We start from the raw sequence: 12785 nt of genomic DNA, 5'->3' as shown, positions 1-12785 counted from the left end.
ACCTCCCAAGCATCCGTCTGGTAAGTCCTGAAAACCTCGGCAAGAAAGCTTTTTTTTTTGCTCTTTGTGAGGTTGTTCACCCCCTTCAGTCTGGCTCTCCGGAGCTCCTTCTGTGTGCACAGCACAGCCTCATATCTGGGGCCCATAATCACCACTCTCGCTTTCGGGTCCTTTTATCTCCCCGCTTCTGCTGCCGGGTGGCTCCTCCCTACCTGCGATATCTCTGCCGCCATACAAAACACGATCCAGACCCACAGCCCAGCTGGCGCTCTCTGAACTGGCCGCCTTTCCATCCAGCTCTTTGATGCCCCTGTGATGCTGCTGAAGAAAGTTCTGCAAGCAAAAGTCTGAATTTAACTTGCAGGCCTTCATTATGTTTTTATTCCAAAAGGACTCCGTTCTTATGCATCCGGTCACTTCAGACTGTGCAGTATTAATATCTGAGTAGAGTGGAGAACGATCAACAGTTAATTATCAAGCTGCAAAAAGCTTTTAATATAGCCCCATGGAAAATCCCCATGTTAAAGCTTTTTCACCAATACATATCCATTCCCATTTCAGTGTGAATTAAAGCAATTATCCTTAACAGTTCCTGCCTCCAACAGTGTAGCCATGCAGCTAGTACAGTCAAACCTCGGATCCCAAACGCCTCCATTTCGGAATGTTTCGGCTCCTGAACACTGAAAACCAGGAAGAAAACGCTCCGGTTTTCGAACATTTTTCGGAAGCTCCTGCAACCAATTAGAAGCCGCACATCGGTTGTCAAACATTTCAGAAGCAAAAAACGGGCTTCCAAACGGATTATGATTGACAACTGAGGTTTGACTGTAGCTGTTGACAGTCCTATTCCCCTTTGACACCCATTGCTCTTTCCACTTTGGCCCCCGGTCCTACCCTCTTCCCTGCCATGCAGCCCCTGGAAGATTGCTTAGAAGAAAAAGCGGTACCTCACTCCAACTAAACTGTTAAGGATGTACAAAACAGGAAACAAGAATTGCTGGAGATGTGGGGTGAAAGAAGGTAATTTCTTTCACATGTGGTGGTCATGTGGTAAGGTAAAAACGTACTGGGAAAATATATACAATGAGCTAAAGAAGATCTTTAGATATACGTTTTTGAAAAAGCCAGAGGCATTCTTGTTAGGAATGGTAGGAGAAGATATAGTTAAGAACGACCAGAAACTGTTTTTATATATAACAACAACAGCAGCGAGGTTACTGCTAGCTCAGGTTTGGAAACAGCAGCAATTACCAACAGTAGAAGAATGGCAACAGAAGGTAATGGAATATGCAGAAACAGCCAAACTAACAGGGAAAATTCGACAACAGGGCGAGGAAACATTTCAGAAAGAATGGGAAAAAATTATGTTGTATATAGGAAAGAGAAGATGAAATAGTAAAACCGGTAGAATTGGAAACAAACCTCATAACGGGAAAGATTAAGAAAAGTGATGGATAATGAAAATAAGAAGAAGCAAAATGTGTAAGGAAACTAATATAACTAACAGTAGTGGTAAATGAATACAGAGAGACAACAAGAATTGTATAAACATGAGGACTTATTTGTTTATGGATACACTATGGACAGGGACGCGGGTAGTGCTGTGGGTTGAACCACTAAGCCTGGGACTTGCTGATCAGAAGGTCGGTGGTTCAAATCCCCGAAACGGGGTGAGCTCCCGTTGCTCGGTCCCTGCTCCTGCCAACCTAGCAGTTCAAAAGCACATCGCAGTGCAAGTAGATAAATAGGTACCACTCCAGCGGGAAGGTAAACGGCGTTTCCGTGCGCTGCTCTGGTTCGCCAGAAGCGGCTTAGTCATGCTGGCCACATGACCCGGAAGCTGTAGGCCGGCTCCCTCGGCCAGTAAAGCGAGATGAGCACCGCAACCCCAGAGTCGGCCACGACTGGACCTAATGGTCAGGGGTCCCTTTACCTTTACTTTTTACACTATGGACAAATATAGAAAATGAATAACAATATATAAAATGGAAGAAAATAATGCCATAAAATTATATGTGATATAAAAAACCAGAAGGAGGAAGGAGGGAAGTCAGCTCTGAAGAGCAAGTATAAATGTAAAATGTTAGTTATGTTGAGTTATGACACACCTCCAACGCAGCCAGGCAGATCTCAACAGAGAGACCCACGGAGTCTGGGCAAAGACCTAGAAGTGTTTCATGCTGAGCTGGTCCATAATACCCACATGCCGGGAGCCTCCTGACTCAAGTCCTGGCAGAGGGTTCCTCAAGGCTCCACGGCAAAAGCGCCACCCGGAAACCAAGTTGGCAAATTGGATCTGGGAGAACGCGGAGCTGGAACAGGCTGTGTGAGTCTAATTGCACTCTTTGCATGATAATTAGACACTAATGGCTTATTAAAAGCCATCAGCAAATGTTTGCTTTGCCCCCCTCCTTTCCTTAAGACGGAGACCCTGCACGTCACCGCTGCAGCAACATGACTAACGCTTGCGTATATTTAAAGGACAATTAATGCATTATAATAATAATTTTTAAAAACCCACATTTGCCCTGCCTGTTCCATCGGCCACCAAACACAAGCTCCCTTCCTGAGCTAAAGATTTGGAGGGGGTGCGATAAAGTTTCCTGCCTCCCCCTTTAAAAGACAGGTCAACCAACCGAGAAAAGTGCCTGTATTATTTTATTTTATTTTATTTTATTTTATTTTATTTTATTTTATTTTATTTTATTTATTTTATTTTATTTTTTATTGATTTCCCATTTCCAAAACAAATATCCAATATCAATACTAAACATTAGTTTTTCATTCTCCCCCCACCCCACCCCCCTTGACTTCCCTCAGCTTCCATTTCTGGTTTCTTACATCAAATGATACGTTCTGCTGTTTATATACAATACTATGTTATGGAAGTGAGAGCTGGACCATCATGAAGGCTGATCGCCGAAGAATTGATGCTTTTGAATTCTGGTGCTGGAGGAGACTCTTGAGAGTCCCATGGACTGCAAGAAGATCAAACCTCTCCATCCTGAAGGAAATCAGCCCTGAGTGCTCACTGGAAGGACAGATCCTGAAGCTGAGGCTCCAATACTTTGGCCGCCTCATGAGAAGAGAAGACTCCCTGGAAAAGACCCTGATGTTGGGAAAGATGGAGGGCACAAGGAGAAGGGGACGACAGAGGACGAGATGGTGGGACAGTGTTCTGGAAGCTACCAGCATGAGTTTGACCAAACTGCGGGAGGCAGTGGAAGACAGGAGTGCCTGGCGTGCTCTGGTCCAGGGGGTCACGAAGAGTCGGACACGACTAAATGACTAAACAACAACAAATGTTATCACAAAAGTGCCTGTATTTTTTGAAGTCGTTTCCAGGCACCAGGCAAAGCTCTCTGCCTGGCTGGTCTGTGTGCAAAGGGAGCTGTTCCTGAAGTGCCCACGCAGTTTGCTTAAACGGTTTCTTAACTGGCCTCCATCGAAAGGTTTCAGGGTTGGCATGGAAGAGTGTGTGGCAGCTATTGTTCGCTGGTACGGCGGAAGCCAGGGAGGCCAACAGCAGGTGGCGCTAGAGCCAATGGCATGCGGAATCAACGAAGGGCTCATCTAGGCTTCCTTTCATGCCGCATTTCTCAGCACAAGTCCAGGCTGCATGTCTGAGTGTTTGGATGGCCATCTGTCCTGGATGCTTTAGCTGAGATTCCTGGACCTTCTGTATCCATCTTCTTCTTCTTCTTTGGCGATCCCTCATAGCCGAGTAAGATTGTCTTCCATAAACACGGTTTCAACAACGAGTCCGTAAGTGACTATGGAGACCAATTCTGGAGCCACACGTCCTTCCACAGTGCGGACATTGGTTCCTGGGTGGGAGTTGATCACGGTGTGGATTTGCCAAGCGTGCCTTCCTCCTAGCACGTTTCTCCCTTGTGTCCTGAGTTTGAGTGTCTTCAAAGCCCTTGACACCTTTGGCGAAGGCTGTTCTCCAACTGGAGTGCTTGCAGGCCAGTGTTTCCCAGTTGTCAGTGTTTATACTACATTTTTTTAGATTTGCCTTGAGACGGTCTTTAAACCTCTTTTGTTGACCACCAGCATTACGCTTTCCATTTGGTCCCTTCCATCTCTATGTTTCTATGATTTTCCCAGGACCTTCTGTATCCATGGCAAAAGCTCTGCCATGGAGTTTGTTCAGTCTACAAACAGACTCTCGCAACCAATGGGCCTCGGAGTTCAGCAAGGGCTGCCTTTCTGTATCTCCCTAATCCCTCATAAATATATAATACCCCTTTGCAAGAAGGGAAATGTTGTTCTGTTTGGAGCAGCAGTCCATGAATAAGAGCAGCAAGTCCATCAACACTTCATATCGATCCAGCGCTGCAGGGAACGGTCAGATCGAAGAAAGGAATCTGTTCTCTCCCCGGCTGCTAGGGAAGGCTGCTGCCCCCATGGTGCTGTCGCCGCACCATCACTCATAATTATTATCATAATGCATTTGCAAAAAAACCCGCTTCTCGATGCTGTTGCAGGAATTTATGTATAGGTTGGGGGGCGTTGCCCCTCCAGCAGATATCATGCACATGCAGCCCACTACCAAAATCAGCACAATAGCTTTTGTGAATTTTGTGATTTGTCCCCACAAAACACTTCGTCACAGTTTCTTCCTATCTAGTCAAAGGGCCTCTGATGCACAATACCAAATGTAAGAATTCGCTGATAAATGTCTCTATGTACTGGCTCACTGAGAAAACTTCAGAAATTCATATAGACATGTGAGCTCAGCTACTCAGCAGTGCCTGAGGGATAATCCCTGGCATCCTGATACCTGAGTGCCAGGCAGGTAGCCATTCCAGAAATAACAAACCCAGATGAAGACAAAAGGGTGTGATTCACTTGGCTGGGAAACAGGGAAATGGAAATATCTCTGTTGTTTAGACTTGATGGGTGTTTGGTGGAGGGCAAGGGGAACCATGGGGCAGGGTCCAGGATGCTCAGATTACTGCTACCAGACCTCCCCTTTCATGATGTAACAGTGATGAATTAGTGATGTAGTTTGGGGGGGTGTAACATGGGGATTAGCAGCTAATAAAAGTTTGGGGGCTCTTTTGTTAGGGGCTTCCATCTTGTTCCACCTTGTGGCAGGTGGGAGTCCTGTCGCGACAGTCTTCAGTAAAGACCAAGCCTACTGGCTGCTGTTTCGCTCTGCTATTCCTGGCTGGTGTCCTTGTTTTTTGTCCAAGGGAGCCCTCAGATTTCTCCATTAACAATGTGAAAGCTGAAACATTGTACAATTGGAAAGTAACGCCAACCGTCCGAAAGCAAAATAAATAATTATAATTCGGCGGCCTTTGCAGGAACGAACGTGCAAAAGGAGGGGTGGTTTATGGGGGAAATGCGCCATTCCTAATATGACTGTTAAAAAAAGAGTTTTGGTTCTGAAATGACTCCGCTCTGTGATTTAAAACACACACACACACACACCTGCATCCCTCCCATTTGGTTCCATCCACTCCCCTTTCCCTGCTGGAGTGGTATGATCCCAAGGTCAGGACCACATTCCAAAGGCAGGTAAAAATAAGCATTTGTAGAGGGGCAAACAATGATTCACTGTTGCACACATGAGATAGTTTCCTAGCAGATCACAAGTACATCAGTCAGGAAATGTGTGTGTGTGTGTGTGTGTGTGAGAGAGAGAGAGAGAGAGAGAGAGAGAGAGAGAGAGAGAGAGAGAGAGATGGCAAAAACTTCCGACCCTGGAAAGTCTCACTTCCGTGATCTGCAAAATCGTGCTCCGTAAGTGTAAAGGTAAAGGGACCGACTCTGGGGTTGCGGCGCTCATCTCGCTTTATTGGCTGAGGGAGCCGGCGTACAGCTTCCGGGTCATGTGGCCAGCAGGACTAAGCTGCTTCTGGCGAACCAGAGCAGAGCACGGAAACGCCGTTTACCTTCCTGCTGGAGTGGTACCTATTTATCTACTTGCACTTTGACGTGCTTTTGAACTGCTAGGTTGGCAGGAGCAGGGACCGAGCAACGGGAGCTCACCCCGTTGTGGGGATTCGAACCACCAACCTTCTGATCAGCAAGTCCTAGGCTCTGTGGTTTAACCCTCAGCGCCACCCGCGTCCCTTCCGTAAGTGTATTCGGGAATAATTTCACACAGTTTTGCTATAGCCCTCCATTCAGTCACGTGTGTGCAAGCTACATCTACTGCACTCCCCTCTTCCATGCAGCTGTTTAAAATATGTGATTCCCCACATCGCCATTCTGTTCGCTGGGGGAACCTCGGGCCAGTGACCCTCTCTCAGCCCAGCCACCTCGCAGGGTCGTTGTGAAGATGAAAGGGGAGGGCAGTGGACAACCATGGAGTAAGTAACCAATATAATGGGTGATAGCAAATGAACAATTCTTTAGTTCTTAAGGAAGGATCCTAATAGAGATTAATCCTAATAGAGATTAATCCTAATAGAGATTAAGTGCTCATTCCAAAGTATTTATAAACCTCAATATTTTTTAAAGAAGCTGTAAGCGGGGTGCAACCTCAGAGCAATAGCATTAAAACAAAAGGAGGTATTGCCAAACCGGTAAAACAGTATGCTAAAAAGGCATTTAAGAAGAAATAAAAAATAGGAATTCGGGGAAAAGGAAAACAGGGTCTGGTCTTATGGGTTAGGGAAAGCCTGGGGAAGAAGGTATTGCTCGATTATTCCTCTGCATTCTTTCTGTCTGTTTTGCTCCTCCAAAGAGGGGCTGCACTCTGCGGAGTTCCTAGAATTTGCCGTAATGCTGGAGCAATGCAGTAATTTCCAGGAATAATTAGGCTGCGAAATCTCACCCATTGCAGAAGAGCCTGCCTGCTAGATCAGACCAGTGGCCCATCGAGCCCAGCCCCGTTCTCACAACGGCCAAGCACACAACTGGGGAAACCAGAAAGCAGGATCTGAGCCCAGAGCACTTTGTCCCCTTCTGAGGTTTCCAGAAAGCAGCATTCAGAAGCATCACTGCCACTGCCTCTTCGTGCCACACAACTGCCCCATTTTGAGCAGCACATCACAGATTTAAAGCAGGCATCCCGGTCTCTGATTGGATCCCAGAATGTCCCGTGCAACCTTCCTTGGGCAGCCCTTGCTGGGAAGCACAACTTCCCGGTGTCTGTTGCTCCACCCACTTCTGCCTCCGGCCCCGCCCATAACTGCCAGGTGGCCCTCGGAAGGTTGCAAAGAAGGGAGTGTGGCCTGTGGAACTCCCTCCCACCAGATGTCAAAGAGAAGAACAACTACCAGACTTTTAGAAGACATCTGAAGGCAGCCCTGTTTAGGGAAGCTTTTGATGTCTAACAGACCACTGTATTTTAATACCGTGGTACCTCGCGTTACATACGCTTCAGGTTACATACACTTCAGGTTACACACTCCGCTAACCCAGAAATAGTGCTTCAGGTTAATAACTTTGCTTCAGGATAAGAACAGAAATTGGGCGGCACAGTGGCAGCAGCAGGAGGCCCCATTAGCTAAAGTGGTACTTCAGGTTAAGAACAGTTTCAGGTTAAGAACGGACCTCCAGAACGAATTAAGTACTTAACTCGAGGTACCACTGTACTTTGTTGGAAGCCGCCCAGAGTGGCTGGGGAAACCCAGCCAGATGGGCGGGGTATAAATAATAAATTATTATTATTATTATTATTATTATTATTATTATTATTATTATCTCCTCGGTTTATATAAAAGTGGAGCAAGCCTTGCCATTTCTGTTTGCAGTCACTTCCCTAAGAAGACGTGGCCTTTCGAGATACATTCTCCTGTGCAATGCAAACTCCTGCTCTCAACAGGCTGTAAAAACACCAGGTTCGGGCTCTGCCTCGGGTGCCCACATACCCAGTCAGCACTTTTGTGCGGCACATGTTTTCGGCACGGCCTCATCGCCTGCGCATTAGTCATGCTTTTGCGGACTGAGCCCCAGGCTCCAAGGAGTTGCTGGCAGCGGGTGGCAGAAAGTCTGAAAATGTCCCAGGGCATTTCCAAAAGCCGGCGCAGCTGGCATAGGAGCCCTGGCACCGTGACAGATGTGGGGAATCGCTGGGGTGGCACATGAGCCAGTTGGCTATTTGTAGAGCTTCGTGTGCCCGTTGAGACATGGCCAGATTTAGGTTTGAGGAGGCCCTAAGCTGCTGAAGTTAATGGGGCCCTTTATATGTCCAGCTGTCCTTTACCAACAACAAATTATTGCTTTTGAATATATTGTTGTTGTTTAGTTGTTTAGTCGTGTCCGACTCTTCGTGACCCCCTGGACCAGAGCACGCCAGGCACTCCTGTCTTCCACTGCCTCCCGCAGTTTGGTCAGACTCATGTTTGTATCTTCGAGAACACTGTCCAACCATCTCAACCTCTGCAGTCCCCTTCTCCTCCCTCCATCTTTCCCAACATCAGGGTCTTTTCCAGGGAGTCTTCTCTTCTCATGAGGTGGCCAAAGTATTGGAACCTCAGCTTCGGGATCTGTCCTTCCAGTGAGCACTCAGGGCTGATTTCCTTCAGAATGGAGAGGTTTGATCTTCTTGCAGTCCATGGGACTCTCCAGAGTCTCCTCCAGCACCATAATTCAAAAGCATCCATTCTTCGGCGATCAGCCTTCTTGATGGTCCAGCTCTCACTTCCATACAGCACTACTGGGAAAACCATAGCTTTAACTATACAGACCTTTGTCGGCAAGGTGATGTCTCTGCTTTTTAAGATGCTGTCTAGGTTTGTCATTACTTTTCTCCCAAGAAGCAGGCGTCTTTTAATAGCTGAATATATGCTATGTGGTAATTTATGGACCTGATAGGTATCTAAATCCATTTGCACATAATAGTCCATGCAGAATGTAGGCACCCTATATATAAAAATGAGCAAACCAGTGATATTTTAGGGAGCAGGCTAGCAGGCGGGTCCCATGACTTACATCACAGGAGCCTACACAACACAAAACACTCTTGCTGTATGTAGGTTTTATTTTATTGGTTTTTTATCTTATATTTTGGAAATGTACATCCAGTTTTCCTTTAATTTTTTGGGGGGGCCCCAAGAGAGTGGGGCCCTAAGCTATAGCTTGTTTAGCTTCTGCGCAAATACGGCACTGCGTTGAGATCAGAGGCTGAGGACTAGAGCCTTAAAAGTGGTCGCTCCTTTTTTCTAGTTGCCTTAGCCTGCAGACAAGAATCTTAGGCAACAATTAGGGATGGGGAGGGAGAAATTCAGTCCATAAGAAAATAAGAAGAGCCTACTGGATCAGGCCAGGGGCGCATCCACTGGGACACGACAGAGGTGTAGGAAATTATGCATAGAAATCCGTACCAGAGAGGAATGGCAAGTCAAGCTGTTGGAATACGCCGAAATGGCAAAACTGACATGGAAGCTCAGGAACCAAGAAGACAAAAACTTCAATAAAGTATAGGGGGGGAATTATCATTTATTTAGGAGACCTCTGTAAGCAGATGAAAAAATTAGCAGGATTTTAATAACACTTGGAATGTAGCAAATAACATGGATAATATAGAGAGATTTAAAATATGGATTATGAAACAATATGCAGTTGAAAAGGTTGACAAAAGGATCCTTTTAGGGGACGATTGGATGTCTCGACATTCAGAGAACTCTCTAAATGTGGATTTTTTTTTGTGTTGTTATAACGTTGCACTTGTAAAATAAATTTTAAAAATATTTCAAAAGAAAAGAAAATTATGCATAGATGTTTGGGGAAACGTGGTGGGTAATTCTGTTCACATTTAAGGACAAGCCTTCTTAATTTGCCCTTTTCCAAAGAATATGAGAACCGGAACGCTCCCATCCTATGAAATTTGCACTTTCCCGAATTTTGCAATGCGGTTTCCCACTCAAGTAATGTATACGAAAACTCATCTACTGGGGTGTGCAGTGTGAGAGTCCGTTGCTGATCAATTAACTGCTTAAAAGCAAGACGGTTCTTAAAAGGCTTTTAATCGATAGCCACACTTCTGTTCTCGCTAACAACCTTTTTGTTTTCCCCCAAACAGGTCCTTGGTGGCCTCAGAGGGAGAGGGCAGAACAAGCGCAGAAGAGGAAGACTCTCTTGTGGGTGTCTAGACGTGGCAAAAGCTTCTTGCCTGAGACCCCCGTGGTACATCTCGGCCTTCCGATTCATCCCTCTGCTACTGAATAAAAACACCAGCTGAGGGGACCCCTTGCAAAGCCAGTCAACAGGCAGAGGCTGCTGATGCGTGGAGGTTCGTTGCTATTCTGGGGCGAGAAAGAAGAGCTGGTTTGTGGAGGTGGCTTTGCATGGACTTCATTCGATTTCTACGTATACAGGTAAAGGATTTTTTCTGCAAATATTTCCATCACCAATCCCTGCCCCCCCCCCCACAAAAAAAAACACTGGGGGGAAAACACAATGTTGCAAACTGATGCAGAAAATGTGGAGGGCTGAACTGAAGAATGGGAAAACGAGAAACTGCGAGAAAACAACACAGGCAGATTTCGGGGAAAGCGGAGAACTGAATTTAATAATGGGGAAACGAGAAACCGCTAGAGAACGAGACCACAAATCGGGAGCTGGCCTCTGTAAAATAGGACACAAATATATACACACACACCCAACCAGGCTGATCACAAATGACAAACAGAGTACAGGAGGAGGCCTCCGGATCTGATCCTGGTCACCCCCCACCCAAGAGGGTCATAATGAAGTCCTGTGTGTTTTTAAATGAATGGATTTTTTTACAGTTGTAGGGACACAGCCACTCTAAACCACACACACACACCCGCGCACGCTGTGTTAAGCACCCTCAAGGGTTTAGCTAATGGAAGACGTGGAAGCGAGATAAGTGCTCCCCTAAATCTCAGTGTGGGCTTTCTGACTCCCCGCCGGATGGCCTCAGGGGTCCCCCTTGACTGTTGAGTGGATTTCGCTTGGCTGGGAGACAGAAGGGCAGTACAAGAGGCACTCTGAGGATGCCTTGTCCATCAGAAATACCATATTTTTCGCTCCATAAGACGCACCTGACCATAAGACGCACCTAGTTTTTAGAGGGGGAAAGCAAGAAAAAAAATATTCTGCGCAGAGCATGTAAGTGGCTCTGGCTTTTCTTGCTTTAAACCCTTCCGTCCCTCCTCCCGCTTCGCTGAGAAGCCAGCAGAGCAAAGCGGGATGAGGGACGAAAGGGAGCCCTTACAAGAGCAGAGCCTGGCAGCGGCTCTTGGGGGCTTTTCCGGGAGGTGTGGGAAGGGACAGAGGGCAGCCCATCAGTCCCTTATCCCTCCTTGGAGAAAAGCCCCCAAGAGCCGCTCCCTTATTTTGGCTGCTGATCCCTTATTTTTGAGGCTGCTGGTCCCTTATTTTCAAATCTGTAAGTTGACAGCTATGCCTCAGGGAGGGATGGGGCAGGGTGCGCCGTGGAGTCTCAGCTGCCCTACAGCTTCGGACCCCGCGCCCGCCATTTTGTCACTCTCATCAGGGTGACACCCAGGGTATTCCCTTCCTTTGCCCCTGCTCCTGCCAGCGTCACTTTTTCTTGCTCTCTGGCTGTCCTGACATCTTTGTGAACTGCAGGCGTTTGCTCTTTGACGTGGCCTTTTACCCCCTTCCTGCCCTAGCCAAACGGCGGAAAGCCAAACAAGAAATGCTCACCACGAGAGCTGAGGCGTTAACCAGCTTGGCAAGGGTTGGGGGCTGCCTGGCTGTCACTGACCCACGACAGGGCCTTTTTAGTGGTGGCTCCCCAGTTGCAGAATACCCTCCCTGGTGAGGTGCACCTGCTTCCCTCGTTACTGATATCCAGGAGAAATTTTGAAGCATTCCTGTTTAACCCAGGCATTTGATGACCGAAAGACACTGCGATCACTGGTTGACACATGGTTTTTAAACCGTTTCTAGATTATTTTTAAATGGGCACCCCACTGGCAAAGGCTGAAGTAGAGCTGGCCAAGATGGGATCTCCCCATGTTTTCTTTTGCACACCTACAAAATGCAGAAGGAGGCTGGATCTAGATGCATCCAAGAAACGTTTCAGTTTAAAGCGTTGTAAATTTAAACAGGGAAAACAGGTAGAGGAAAACCGGGACTCCACATCGCCATCTGGTGGCAAAGTGTTATATTGCATATACAACTCATATAAATCGCTTTTTCTTTACCAGTCTAGCTGAGTCTGGAATCTGAATGACTTGAGCCAGGAGAGGAAGGGGCGAATTGGTCAGTTTGGGTTTCTCGTTTCTCCAGTTTTATGCTCGGACTTCCACATTTTTTCCATCAGTTTGCATTAAAAAAAAAGTTCTTCTGGAAATCCACCAGCATTTCAGTGGCAATTTTCCCTAGTAAACAGATTTTTGTACTCAATCTTGCCTCATGTACGCATATTTGCAAAGCAATGTTTCCTAGTGTTGTGCATTTTTTGCATGTTAATTTCACCAATATATGCATTTTTCACGTGCACTTTAGCGCAGTATATGCATTTCTGTATGCTGTCATGGGGTAGGAGACTGCAAAATTCAGAGAAGCGTGCATTCCAGAGTTTTGGTTTGTGTATTGTTCCAGAAAGTGCAAACGAGGTAGATCCACCTTTGGCTGTGAAGTGAAATGAATCTCTCCCTCATCCCCAGCCCAGAATTATAGCCAGCAGCTGTTTGTTCCTGCAGATGAACTTCTGTTCTGCATTTGCAGATTTAGCATAGCAGAAACCCCAAAGGGTTGGTAGTGGCAGAGAAAGGCTGTATTTCAGGTGAATGACAGCTCCAGCTATGTTCGAGTTTTGAGACACACCAACTCTGTCTACTGGCAGTCCTTATTTTCCCTTGTGGGTTCCCATTGCATTTGGCGGG

The 12785-nt window shown here is 46.6% G+C and overlaps 1 protein-coding gene across 2 annotated transcripts in view; it reads left to right on the top strand.

The window, feature by feature from the left end:
* Nucleotides 1-12785, top strand: part of FRMD6 (FERM domain containing 6) — a 144068-nt gene that overhangs the window by 43190 nt on the left and 88093 nt on the right. Inside the window, exon 2 of one of the 2 annotated variants that reach the window (XM_080977374.1) lies at nucleotides 9986-10172. The gene's annotated coding sequence lies outside the window, so the exon portion shown is untranslated. Of the gene's footprint in view, nucleotides 1-9985; nucleotides 10281-12785 lie in introns of both variants that reach the window. The other variant, XM_080977373.1, reaches the window with a different exon arrangement.

Source organism: Podarcis pityusensis (genome assembly GCF_964106645.2).
Source record: "Podarcis pityusensis genome assembly, chromosome: 1".
Lineage (NCBI taxonomy): Eukaryota > Metazoa > Chordata > Lepidosauria > Squamata > Lacertidae > Podarcis > Podarcis pityusensis.
This window is presented reverse-complemented; position numbering and strand designations above follow the sequence as displayed.